General features: G+C 41.3%; 1 protein-coding gene across 1 annotated transcript in view; it reads left to right on the top strand.

Moving 5' to 3' along the window:
* LOC109228726 (agamous-like MADS-box protein AGL66) overlaps positions 944 to 10,711 on the top strand; it is a 16,807-nt gene continuing 7,039 nt past the window's right edge. The window contains exon 1 of the mRNA XM_019393907.1: positions 944 to 964. The gene's annotated coding sequence lies outside the window, so the exon portion shown is untranslated. The remainder of the gene's footprint in view (positions 965 to 10,711) is intronic.

The following is a 10,711-nucleotide window of genomic DNA, read 5'->3' as shown; positions in this document are numbered from 1 at the left end:
TTCGTTTTTTTTTTTTTTTTTTTTTTTTGTGTGTGTGTGTGTGTGTGTGTGTGTCTAACAAGAAACCTCTTGATAATAATGGAAAGTGATGGGAGCTCCTTGAACTCTTGGAGAGTATCGGGGGGAATTTAATATGTCGAGTAAGATGAATGTGGAAAGGAGAGAAAAAATAAAAAGAAAGAATCAAAACAAACAAGAAACTTGTGATGTTAATGGAAGTTGATGGGAGCTCTTTGTAACATTGAGAATATCGGGCCATTTAATGCTGGAGTATGACAGATGCAGAAAAGAGAAAATCAAAACAAACGAGAAACTTGTTGATGACAATGGAAAGTTATGAGAGCTCTTTGAAATGTTGGGAAGTATCCAGGACAATTTAAAGCGTGGAGTAAGGCGAACGTGGAAAAGAGAGAATAAAAACAACCAAGAAACTTGTTCATGATATAATGGAGAGTGATGGGAGCTCTTTGAAGCCTTGAGAAGTATCGGGAAAATGTTATGTGTGGAGTAAGACGAATACAAGAGAGATCAAAACAAACAAGCTGATGATAATGGAAGGACGGGAGAGCCTTGGGAAGTATCTGGGGCAATTTAATGCATGGAATGAGACGAATGTGGAAAAGAGAGAATCAAAACAAAAGGAGAGATGTATTAACTTAAGCACAGAATTGTTCTTAAGATACTGAAAGAGTCTTAATTTTTTCTTGTTGTCTTATAAAAAAGAAATGTGCTAAACGTATAAACTGTCATAGAGGTTGAGATTGTTTCAGGCAGATCAGCTGTTAAACTATTACCAAAAAATTGGAATTGCCCTGTCTAAACATTAATGTCACATGGAAAGGATGGAGTGGAAAGACATGCAGCCAACTGGCTTGACTGCAGGGCAGAAATGCCTTAGAAGATGCTGGCTTTGGTGGCCAGTAATGGAGCTGGTTTCATGAAACAAAACGACAAATACCCTACGGTGGGTAACAAATTTGAGTTATTGCAATTTTAATGATCATTGCTTTTTACATAAATATATTTGGAGAAAAGTCCAAATATTCCTTTTAGGTGCTCGCCGCATTACTGTATGAAACTCTATGCTTGTCTTTTTCATATACGGCCAATTAAAAGTGAAGAATTCTTGGTTTTGAACATTTCATGTGGTATATGACCAATCATTTGCTTACCTCAAAAGCATGTGCTTGGTATATATCTGTGCTTCACGAACTTTCTCCATTAGTCAAAGTCAGAAGGATCTCTTTTTATACGCTGCAGAAGGTGAAGCTCCCGATAAGTATCCTTGGTTATGATAGTAATACTAGCCATTAAAGTATTTGGTCCTGATCATTGTTCTTCTTCTTCATAATCTAGACCTTTTCTTCCTGGTATACCCATCTAATTTCCTAGACACGAAAAATCGAAACCAGGCACACAGATTTTCAATGATGTGTATGTATATCACCTATGTTTGAGGATTTTGCAATCAATTTGGTATGTGTGTCTAACAAGAAACCTGTGGTTGATACTGGAAAATGAGGAGATCTTTGAAATCTTAGGAAGAATCTGGGGAAATTTAATGCATATATTAATAAGAATGCCGAAAAGAGAGATAGTTTTAACATTTAAAAATAAAAATTAAAGGAAAAATGTACTAATTTTAATAGGCAATTGTGTTGAGATACTGACATCATTTTTTTTTGGGATAAAGGTAACAAATGTTTAACAGAATTCTTATATGCTCTTTCCGTCTTATGAAAAAAGAAAGACAAACATGCGAGACAAATAATAACTTTTCTAGAAATCGGGAAATTGTTTCAGGTAGATCAGGTGTTTAACTGTTGCCAAGTGAGTGGAATTACCACGTAGAAACATTTATCACCACATGGGAAGGAGTGAAAGGAAAGACATCCTCCGGCAACGGTGCAGGAAATGCCTGAGAAAATGCTAGTTTTGGCGGCCAGTAGTGGAACGGGTACCGTGCCAAACAACGTTAAATAGTATACAGTGGGAAGAATTTTGTCTACTGCAATGCAAAAGACATTGTGTTATTGCTTTTAAGAAGGGGTTTGATATAACTCTATTTGGGAAAGATGATGGATGCTTGCAACCTCAAGTAGTTGAGTAGTGAGTTTGTAAATGTCGATGTTTGCTGGCTTTTATGACTTTCTCAGTTCATATTCAATAATCTAAATCACAATATGCCACCCTATGGACTCAATGAAACTATGGTTGTCCTTTTCACTTATGACTAATTAAAAGAGAAGAATATGGGTTTCACCATTCAGTATGAGTTGATTGTAGGGTATCAGGATCGAAGGTGCCACGGCCCATGAGAAAGTTTGGAGCTATAATTTTGTAATGATCCAATATTAATCACAAGATTAGTGTTGCCAGCGGGGTTCGATGAGAGGAAGCTTAGGCTAAGTAGTAACAGAATCAGTGAAGAGGAAAAACAGAATTTCAAATTAACGGCTAGGATTAGTTTCGAATAAATGAGCTACAAGGGCTAGGATTTTGCCATGTCAGCTGAGGTTGTTATAACTACCCTCAACAGAAATCGGAAGGCAACGATTCCCAGGTCATTCATCTCTCTTTCTCTTTTCCTCACTCAATCTCTGCCTCTACTCTTCTCTTCTCTCTCTGACTTCTTCTCCTTCCTTCTTCTGCACTCAATCCAGCTATGGAGTTCAACTATAGTAGATAGTTATTTTATTTTGGCTGTTGTAGTTCAAGTTCTTCTTCTCATTTATATATAAAACAGAAAATTGTCCCAAATTCTCCTTTAATTTCGCATTTTAGTTGTTTAATTTCTCTGGTTCTTAGCGAGGTCATTACAATTGATATCAGAGCCTCAATCCTGCGACTGTGTAGGTGGTGATGGTTGAAGGAACTAGGCTGAAAGTTATGGATGATAAGCTAGTGAGACACGATGAGGTTTTGAATGAATTACTCTCTACCAAGAGGAACCGCGCAACACTCATACTGGAATACAAGGTACTCTAGAGCTAATCCTAGATAGGTTGACACATCTGGAGAGAGCTCCTCAGCGAGCTCAAGGTGACAGACCTCAAGGAGATGGGCTCTTACCAATACCGGGTCAGGAATTGAGGCAGAACAGACCTCAAGCTGTGCAGGCCCCTTCCTCTAAATGGGAGCTGCCTAATTTTGAGGGCCATGAACCTAAGGTATGGATTCGAAAGTGTGAAAGATATTTTAATTTGTATAGAACCCCAGACAACCGGAAGGTCGAAGCTGCTGCACTCTATCTAAATGGACTAGCTGACACTTGGTACCACTCATTAGTACTGAGCAGAGGTGAAGTGAGTTGGGCTGAATTCAAAGAGGAGTTACTTATTCGATTTAGGGAGGAGCTAATGGGAGACATAGTGGAAGAATTTAACAAGCTAAGTCAAGTAGGTTCTGTTGATGATTTCCTAGGCAAGTTTGAGGACTTGAAGGCTCAAATGTTGGTAAGGAATCCTCACTTGGATGAGTCACACTTTATATCCAGTTTCATAGGTGCTTTAAAGGAAGAGATCAGGTTTGGTGTGAAATTGTTCAAACCTACAACTCTAAGGTTTGTTGTGGAACAAGCTAGGCTGCAAGAGAAGGCTATAGAAGCTGCTCAAAGGAAGAACAAGAGCATCACAAAGCCCTCCTTTGTAGCTGGCAGTTCTGTTAACCCAAAGGCACCTGTTGCAGCTGCGGTCAAACCAAACTCCTTTAGACTTAGTCCTGAAGTTTATGAATACAAGAAGAGGAATCATTTGTGTTTTAGGCGTGGTGAAAAGTATGCTCCAGGCTATCAATGTAAGAAGAAGCAGCTGAACTGTATGATAGGAGCAGCAGAGCCACTTCGTGAGTGTGCTGAGGTAGAAGAAGAACAACCATGTACAAACTTGATCATTGAAGGAGAATTGGAGCAAGAAGTCATGGAAGCTGTGTGCATGAATGCTCTATCAGGTGACAACAGAGAAGTCAATACCATATTGGTCAGAGGTACCATAAGGAACAGGAAACTAACAGTGCTAATTGATTTTGGCAGCACTCATAGTTTCATTGATGTTAATACAGTCAAGGAGACAGGCTATCAGGCTAGGCATTGCCCACCAGTGAAAGTGACAGTGGCTGATGGGAATTATGTCATGTGCACTTCCATTTGCACAGGATATCAGTGGAAGATGCAAGGTAGACCCTTCCAGGAAGACTTACTAATCATTCCACTTGGAGGTTGTGACATGGTGATGGGTAATGATTGGATGAAGAAGCATAATCCCACTAAGTTTGATCATGAAAAGATGTGTGTTACCATTGGCAAGAAGGGCAACAAACTAGTGTTGCAGGGTATCTCTGAGGAAGGTAAACTGAACATGATTTCAAGTGGAACAATGGGGAAGATGCTGAAGAAAGGCCAAGCTCTGATAGCTCATCTGTTCATGATGAGTTCCTTGGTGACAGAAGATCAGGAACCCGTAGAAGAAGCAATTCAAGAGGTGTTACACGTGTATCCTAATGTGTTTGCAGAACCTAAATCTCTGCCTCTTGTCAGGACCTTAGATCACTCCATTCCTTTGAAACCTGGAGCCATGTCAGTCAGTCTGAGGCCCTACAGGTACAACTATTATCATAAGGATGAGTTAGAAAGACAGGTTAAAGCGATGCTCACCAATGGCATAATTCAGCATAGTCAATCACCTTTTTCATCACCAGCCTTGCTTGTCAAAAAGAAGGATGGAACCTGGAGGTTTTGTGTAGATATAGGGGTCTGAATGACATCACAATGAAGGATAAGTATCCTATACCCATTGTGGATGACCTTCTAGATGAGCTGTGTGGGTCTATGATTTTTTCCAAGGTGGATTTGAGAGCTAGTTATCACCAGATCAGAATGAAATTAGAAGATGTATACAAGACAGCTTTCAGAACTCATTTTGGCCATTATGAATTCAAAGTGATGCCATTTGGATTAACAAATGCACCAGCTACCTTTCAAGCTCTGATGAACCAGGTTTTTCAGCCTTTCCTTAGAAAGTTTGTTTTGGTCTTCTTTGATGATATCCTTATCTACAGTCTATCTATCTGTGAAGGATCATGTGACTCACCTAATTGCTGTATTTGACACCTTGAGAAAACACTCCTTATCTGCCAAAAGGTCTAAATGCTCATTTGGTCAATGAGTATTTAGGTCATATCATAACTGCAGAGGGAGTATCTACTGATCCTTCTGAAATACAAGCTATGGTCGATTGGCCTAGACCAAACTCATTGAGGGCACTGAGGGGATTCTTAGGATTGACTGGATAATATAGAAAGTATGTTGCTAGACCTTTGACTGACTTACTCCAGTAGGATGCTTTTATATGGAATGGAGAAGCTGAATTAGCCTTTACAACCCTCAAGAGAGCTATGTCTTCTACACCAGTGTTGGCCTTACCTGACTACACTAAGGAGTTCATAGTGGAAACAGATGCTAGTCAAAGTGGCGTTGGTGTTGTGCTGATGCAAGAAGGAAGACCAGTAGCTTATTTTAGCAAGGTTTTGGCTCAGAAGCACAGAGGTAACTCAATCTATGAGAAGGAGTATATGGCTTTGCTGAATGCAGTGGACAAGTGGAGGCACTATCTACCGTACAGGCATTTTGTGGTCAGAACTGACCACCACAGTTTAAAATACCTTCTTGAACAAAGAGTTACTTCTGCTATACAACAGAAAGGACTGGCCAAATTACTTGAGTTGGCCTATGAAGTGCAGTACAAGGAAGGGGCTGAAAATAGGGTAGTTGATGCCCTTTCTAGGCAACAGGAAAGATCATAAGACAACACAAGCCAATTCCAAGGGAAACTACGGGCAATCAGTGTCTCAGTTCCTTCTTGGATGCAAGAGATAGCACACAGTTATGAAGGAGACACTCAAGCTGCAGAATTGATCAGTCAGGCATCAGTGAATCTACAAGGACATAGCATCTGGGATTACTCTTCCAGCATACTCAGAAGGAAAGGAAAGATCTACATTGGGACTGGTGGTGGTCTCAGAACTCAGCTGATCTCCACATTCCATGACTCTTCTATAGGTGGACATTCAGGACAACTTGGGACTCTAAAGAGGTTGTCACAGATGTTCTATTGGCCTAGGATTTTGTGGCTAGCTGTGATACTTACCTTAGGAGTAAGGATGACAACATGGCATATCGTGGTCTATTGCAGCCTCTTCCCATCCCAAACCAAGCGTGGAGCCACATTAGTATGGACTTCATAGAAGGATTGCCAAAATCCAAGAACAAAGAAGTGATCCTTGTGGTAGTGGATAGAATGACCAAGTATGCATATTTCATAGCTCTTTCACATCCTTATACTGCAGCAACAGTGGCTGATGTGTTCCGGAAGAAAGTACATTGCCTGCATGGCACTCCTGAATCAATAGTAACTGGCAAAGACAAGGTGTTTCTAAGCAATTTTTGGCAGTCCTTATTCAAGCTTTTGGGGACTCGATTACACTACAGTACATCTTACCACCCCAGAGTGATGGTCAAACTAAAAGAGTTTAGAAAATTATCGCAGATGCATAACTGCTAGTCGACCAACACAATGGAAGCAGTGGCTTACTGCTGTTGAGTGGTGGTACAACACCAACTTCCACACCAGCCTGCAATGTACTCCTTTTGAGGCTTTGTATGGTTACTCACCCCCTCAGCTATCCCTTGGACCCTTATTGGAAACATTGGTGCAAGCAGCTGAAGATATAGTGATGAGAAGTGTGAGAAAGCACAGGAGAAATTATATTATTGATGTATTAACATATGTTACAATGAGCCCTATATATATACACACATAACATGTCCTACTCCTAATATATATTGGATTAGGGTTATTTATTTACTCCTATTTACATGACTATTCTAACACTCCCCCTCAAGCTGGTGCATATAAATCATATGTACCGAGCTTGTTACATATGTAGTTAATACGAGGACCAGTGAGGGACTTGGTGAAAATATCTGCAAGCTGATCATTCGACTTCACAAACTTTGTAGCAATATCTCCCGAGAGTATCTTTTCTCTAACAAAGTGACAGTCAATCTCAATGTGTTTAGTTCTCTCATGGAACACTGGATTTGACGCAATATGAAGAGCAGCTTGATTATCACACACAAGTCCCATCTGACTAATCTCACCAAATTTCAACTCCTTGAGCAACTGTTTGATCCAAATTAGCTCACATGTCGCCATAGCCATCGCTCGATATTCTGCTTCTGCACTAGACCGAGCAACCACATTCTGTTTCTTGCTCTTCCAGGACTACCAAATTTCCTCCTACCAAGACACAATATCCAGACGTAGAACGTCTATCAGAAGGTGATCCTGCCCAATCAGCATCTGAGTATCCAACGATCTGCTCATGGCCTCGACCCTCAAACAATAAACCTTTGCCTGGAGCTGATTTTATATACCGAAGAATGCGAACAACTGCATCCCAATGACTATCACGCGGAGAATCCATAAACTGACTCACAACACTCATAGAAAAGGAAATGTCAGGTCTTGTCACTGTAAGGTAATTTAATTTACCAACCAACCGTCTATATCTTGCAGGATCGCTAAGAGGCTCCCCCTGTCCTGGCATAAGTTTAGAATTCGGATCCATCGGAGTGTCAACCGGTCTACAACCTGTCATTCCTGTCTCTTCAAGAATATCTAAGGCATACTTTCGTTGTGAGATCACAACACCTGAGCTAGACTGAGCGACCTCAATACCCAGAAAATACTTTAGTTTGCCCAGATCCTTAGTCTGAAAGTGTTGCAAGAGATGTTACTTCAATTTAGTAATACCATCCTGGTCATTGCCGGTAATAACAATGTCGTCAACGTAGACCACCAGATAAATACAGAGACTCGAGGCAGAATGTCGATAGAATACAGAGTGATCAGCTTCACTCTGAATCATGCCAAATTCTCGAATAACTGTGCTGAACTTACCAAACCAGGCTCGAGGAGACTGCTTTAGACCATAAAGTGACCGACGCAAGCGACATACAAGGCCACGAGACTCCCCCTGAGCAACAAACCCAGGTGGTTGCTCCATATAAACTTCATCCTCAAGGTCACCGTGTAAAAAAGCATTCTTAATGTCCAGCTGATAGAGGGGCCAATGGCGAACAGCAGCCATGGATAGAAAAAGGCGGACTGATGCTATCTTAGCCACAGGAGAGAAGGTATCACTGTAATCGAGCCCAAATATCTGAGTATATCCTTTGGCAACAAGACGAGCCTTAAGACGATCAACCTTACCATCCGGACCAACCTTGACTGCATACACCCAACGACAACCAACAGTAGATTTACCTGAAGGAAGAGGGACGAGCTCCCAAGTACCACTCGTATGTAAAGCAGACATCTCGTCAATCATAGCCTGTCGCCATCCTGGATGAGACAATGCTTCACCTGTAGACTTAGGGATGGAAACAGAGGACAAAGAAGATAGAAAAGCATAATAGGGTGATGACAAACGATGATAACTCAAACCGACATAATGGGGATTAGGATTAAGGGTGGCCCGTATACCTTTCCGAAGTGCAATCGGTTGATTAAGAGGAGACAAGTCCGCAGTATTAGCAGGGTCGGGTGCAGGACATGAATCAGCTGGACCTGATGCTGGGCGCGGACGACGATGATATGTCAAAAGTGGTGTTCCTGTGGCACTAGACTCCTCAACGGTTGGAATGGATAAGACTTCTATAGCGGAAGGTGAAGGAGGAGCTATAGGAGACTCGGGTAAGACTTCTGTGGCGGAAGGTGAAGGAGGAGCTATAGTAGACTCCTTAAAGGTCGGTATAGGTAAGACCTCAGATATATCAAGGGGGTCAGAAAGGTCAGAAGAGGTAAAGAAAGGTTTAGACTCAAAAAATGTGACGTCAGAGGACATAAAGTACCTACGAAGATCAAGTGAGTAACAACGATATCCCTTCTGAACACGAGAATAACCAAGGAAGACACACTTGAGAGCACGAGGAGCTAACTTATCTTTCCCAGGGGCTAGGTTATGAACGAAACAAGTGCTCCCAAAAACACGAGGGGGAACAGAGTATACGGGTGATTGGGGAAACAATACTGCATACGGTATCTGATTCTGGATGGGAGAGGAAGGCATCCGATTAACTAAATAACAAGCTGTGAGAACTGCATCGCCCCAAAAACGCAGCGGAACATGAGATTCAATGAGAAGTGTGCGAGCAGTCTCAATGATGTGCCTATTCTTTCTCTCTGCAACCCCATTTTGCTGAGGGGTATAAGGACAAGAGGTCTGATGAATAATTCCTTGAGAAGTCATAAACTGCTGAAATTGAGAGGATAAATATTCTAAGGCATTATCACTGCGAAAAGTGCGAATGGAAACACCAAATTGATTTTTAATTTCAGCACAAAAATTCTGGAATATAGAAAACAACTCAGAACGATCTTTCATTAAGAAAATCCAAGTACATCTTGAATGATCATCAATAAAACTAACAAAATAACGAAATCCCAAGGTTGAACTGACTCTACTAGGACCCCATATATCAGAGTGAACTAAAGAAAAAATAGACTCTGCGTGACTCTCAATACTACGAGGATAGGAGGCTCGGGTATGTTTCCCGAGCTGACATGACTCACACTCTAATGTGGATAAACTAGACAAACCAGGCACCATCTTCTGAAGCTTGGATAAGCTTGGATGTCCTAAACGTTTGTGAATTAGGTCCGGAGGATCTGTAACTAGACATGCCTTGGAGGATTTTAGGGAGTTAAGGTAGTAAAGCCCTTCTGATTCAAGTCCTGTTCCAATCGTCTGCCCTGTACTGCGGTCCTGCATAATAAAAGAATCATCAATAAAATATATACCACAATGGAGGGCACGAGTCAAACGACTAACAGATGCAAGATTAAAAGGACAGCCAGGGACATAGAGAACGGAATCTAGAGTGACAGAGGGTAGGGGATTCGCTTGTCCAACTCCTTTTGCTTTGGTTTGAGACCCATTGGCTAAAGTAACAGTGGGAAGAGACTGTAAATACGCAATATTTGACAAAAGTGATTTATTACCAGAGATATGATCAGAAGCGGCTGAGTGTAAGAACTAGAAACATCTTCTTTCGTTGCTCTTGTTGTTTTTCAATACTGGCAGAAACTGGCATCAACGTCTCAAATTCTTCCATGACTGCCTGAACTTGTCCCAAGTAAGTAGACATATCTAATTCCTGTTTCTTCAAGCTTGTCATTCGCGATATTACATCATAGAAACGAGATATGTCATTAGTGTATAGACTACGAGCCTTTTCCCAAACTAAATAACATGTCTGGAATGGACGGAACAAGGGCATCAACTTGGAATCAATAGATCGCCACAGGATACTACATAACTGAGCATCGACCTTCTTAAGTTGTGAGGACAGTCTTCGAATGAATCTCCTACCACAGAGAAATCATCCATAAAGACCTCCATAATGTCCTCCACCATGTCTGTGAAGATGGCTAACATGCACCGTTGAAAAGTCGCTGGTGCATTGCAAAGCCCAAAAGGCATTCTCCGAAAGGCAAAGATGCCATACGGGCAGATGAAGGATGTTTTCTCTCTGTCTTCGGGGGCTATTGATATTTGATTGTACCCCGAATATCCATCCAAGAAACAGAAGTGCGATTGCCCGGCCAGCCTGTCCAACATTGATTGCCTGGTGAGGATTGAGAGTAAAAAG

This window comes from Nicotiana attenuata, chromosome 7, assembly GCF_001879085.1.
Source record: "Nicotiana attenuata strain UT chromosome 7, NIATTr2, whole genome shotgun sequence".
Lineage (NCBI taxonomy): Eukaryota > Viridiplantae > Streptophyta > Magnoliopsida > Solanales > Solanaceae > Nicotiana > Nicotiana attenuata.
The sequence above is the reverse complement of the archived record's forward strand: the minus strand, read 5'-3'. Positions and strand labels throughout refer to the sequence as shown.